Source organism: Oryzias latipes, chromosome 10 (assembly GCF_053564925.1).
Source record: "Oryzias latipes strain Hd-rR chromosome 10, Olatipes_Hd-rR_3.1".
In the NCBI taxonomy this organism is placed as follows: Eukaryota; Metazoa; Chordata; class Actinopteri; order Beloniformes; family Adrianichthyidae; genus Oryzias; species Oryzias latipes.
Genome location: NC_136246.1, coordinates 6,183,218 through 6,186,842, shown reverse-complemented (window position 1 = coordinate 6,186,842; position 3,625 = coordinate 6,183,218).

The following is a 3,625-nucleotide window of genomic DNA, read 5'->3' as shown; positions in this document are numbered from 1 at the left end:
TAGTATATTAAGTACATTTCTGCCACCTACTGGACTGGAGCGTGAGCTCTGAGTGTCTGACGTCACACTGTTGTGTGACGTCAGACACACAACAATACAACAGAAAAGATAGCTTGGGTTGATCTATTTGGTTTTCATAGTTTTGAACTCAAAGACCGTGATGCTTTCTTTTGTATAAACATGTTGTTATTTATGGCTAAATTTAATATTCACAAAAGCACATTTTCCACTAATAAAAAAACTGCAGCAATATTTGAACTTAATTTCATTTTCAAAAAAATACAAAAGCTCAAAAAACAATTAACATTTGTAAATCTTTTGGACTACTGACATAGGTTTACTCTAGCATTTTCACTTTTATTTTTTTATTAAAATCTTCCTAAGGATGTAACATGTTTATTCTGTATTTAGAATTGTAATGTACATGTGCATAAATGTTGCATTTTCTATGTTCTGTATGTTGCAATTGTTCAATAAAAAAAAGCTTAGATTGACCTAATGTTAATTTTTTAATTAATTCAAAATTTCCTCTCCACCAAACATTTTACTCCTCTCTACTAACACGTTCTTTAAGGTAAAGCTAGTCCCTTTTAGCATCTTGCTGCTGCCCATGCAGTGTTTATTCTCCTTTGCCACAATCGCACAAACAAGATGGAGGTTTTCCTGTCTTATACATTATTCCGGTCAGTCCTCTGTGCCTTATCCTTATCATTGCTGTTATTCTTGAAACTGAATTTTTTTTTTCTCACTTTTCTTTGACTTTGATTCAGATAGCTTCCCTTTGTTCCCCCTGCGAACTTTGCCATTCCCCGTGAACCTTTTTATTAATATTAATTCAGTTTCAGTAAAACTTCTCCGCTTTGCCCAAAGGTATAGCTGAGAATGCCTCGGGATCCCAACAGGGACTAAGCAGGTCTAGAAGATGAATGGATGTCTGAAACTCCTGTTGTTCTGCTGTGTTTCAAGGTTTGTTTTGCATGATAATCTGGTTCTCATTTCCCTTCACCCAAAGAAATAAGACTCAAATGATTGATTGATTGATTGATTGATTGATTGATTGATTGATTGATTGATTGATTGATTGATTGATTGATTGAAATCTGAACTGTTTAATAAATGCTGTTGACCCTGGACTTTAGGTCTTTTGTGCTGAAATGTTTCACCACTCATCCAGGTGGCTTCATCAGTCTGGATGAGAGGTGAAACATTTTTAAAAAAAGACTGGAAAACCAGATGCCATGACTCAACTTCAAGACCATCTCATCTGGATAAATAAAAGCCATCACGGTCATTTCTACAGATGTCACATGTCTGTTCTGCTGTTAGTCGGCACTGACACCAAAGATGAGAGAGTCTGAGTATACAGTATGGTACTTTTCTCTAATTCTATCAGTTGTAAACTCGTTAATATTACCAACATTTGTGCTACATGAACTGTTCAGTGGTCTTCTGGTCAGAACTAACTTAGCTGAGGTTTGATAGCTTTAATCACAACATACCTCTTCCTGATTTTGAAGTAAATCTTCTTCGTCTTTCAGCTGCTCCCCTTAGGAGTTTCCACATTTAACTGTTTTCCTCTCGTATCTTCCCCCCTCCCACCAGCCATCCTCATGTCGTCCTTCACCGCATCCATGAACCTCCTCTTTGGTTTTCCTCTGGACCTGTTTCCTGTAACTCCAACCTCAGCATCCTTCTTCTTCTCTCAACATTTACAAACATCTCCATCTGCTTCCCTGTATTTACCTCCAGAACATCTACCATGATCTGTTCCTCTGATGGACTCATTCCTGATCCACCCTGGTCTCTCCCAAAGAGAACCTCAACATGTTCATCTCTGCTTCCTCCAGCTCTGCCTCATGTCTCTGCATCAGTCTCTAAACCAACAACATGGCTCACCACACCATGGCTCACCACAGTCTTCTACAGTCAAGGCCAAAAGTTGTGACAATTACATAAATATTTGAAATTGGAAAAGTTGAAAGGCTTCTTTCCGATTGTTTGGAGCATCAGGAAAAGGCTTGTCCAGAGAAGAAAAGGGGAGCGCTACTATCAGTCCTGTGTCACACCAACAGTAAAGAATCCTGAGACCATTCATGTGTGGGGTTGCTTCTCCTCCAAGGGAGGGGGCTCACTCATAATTTTGCCCAAAAACACAGCCATGAATACAGAATGGTACCAGAAGACCCTCCAACAACAGCAACTCTTCCAACAATCCAACAACAGTCTGGTGACTAACAATGCTTTTTCCAGCACCTTGGAGCACCGGGCCATGAGGCTAAAGTGAGAACTAAGAGGCTCAGGGACCAAAACGTTGAAATTTTGGGTTCATGGCCTGGAAACTCCCCAGATCTAAATCCCAATGAAAACTTGTGGTCAATCCTCAAAAGGCGGGTGGACAAACAAAAACCCACCAATTCTGACAAAAGAATGGGTTGCTATCAGTCAGGATTTGGGCCAGAAGTTGATTGACAGCATGCCCAGTTGAATTGCAGAGCTCCTGATAAAGAAGGGCCAACACTGCAAATACTGACTCTGCATAAATGTCATGCAAGTGTCGATAAAAAACGTATGAAGTGCTTGGAATTGTATTTCAGTACATCACAGAAACAACAGAAACAAATATCTGAAAGCAGTTTAGCAGCAGACTTTGTGAAAACTAATATTTGTGTCATTGTCAAAACCTTTGGCCATGACTGTACACCTTTCCTTTTATGAATAAAGTCCATCACAGTTTGGAATAGAAAGTGGGAATGGGTTACAAAGTTCAAAACTGTTTTTAAAAAGGTTAGGAATATAAAGTATAAATGGTCTTTTTTTACTTAGGACAAAACATTTGATTAGTTTATTTTTTCCATCATATTTTTCTTTAGAGTTTGTCTGTCAGGTTTAGATGGTGAAAAAGAATCTCCACTACATCCAGGATGGCTGTGATGAGCACACAAACATCAGGACAGAAGAGCACAGAGCACTCTTTCTTTATTTATATTTTTGTTCATTTATTCAATCATTCATTTCACAGTTGACTGAGAACAAAAACAAAACAAAAAAAAAACTTATCCAATCTCTGTTTAGGGAGACCAAAGTGAAAAGGGAACATTAAAAACACATATGTACTAGCGTAATGAAAACTAACCATCCATTTTATAAAAAGAACTAAATAAAAACCAACTTCCAATAAATCGTCATAAATTGAAGATAACAAATGAATCAGTTAAAGTAAACTATGTCTTCAACCCTCCATTAACTTGGTGTAATTCAACTGTGTGATTTCACACACCAGAGCTTCCTCTGCCAAAGTCATGGGTGCGACTTCCTAACAACACAGAAGATTTACCTCAGAGGAAAGAATGAGTAAGAGAAAGAGCAAACAGAAACAGTTGGAGTCTTCTGAAGCAGATCCATGCTCACAGGTTCAGATTTTTACTGTTAACGCCGTAATTTGTGGATAAAAGTTCAGATATTCAGAAGTGAATCTCTAGGAAACCTCTGGCTGCTTTTCTCCTCATGAGGGTCAAAACCGAACACATTAGGCCTGCACAATATACCGCAAATTTATCATTATCGCGACATCAAGCTGTGCAATATGCATACCGCAAAAGACGGCGAAAATCGCAATAAATGGTTA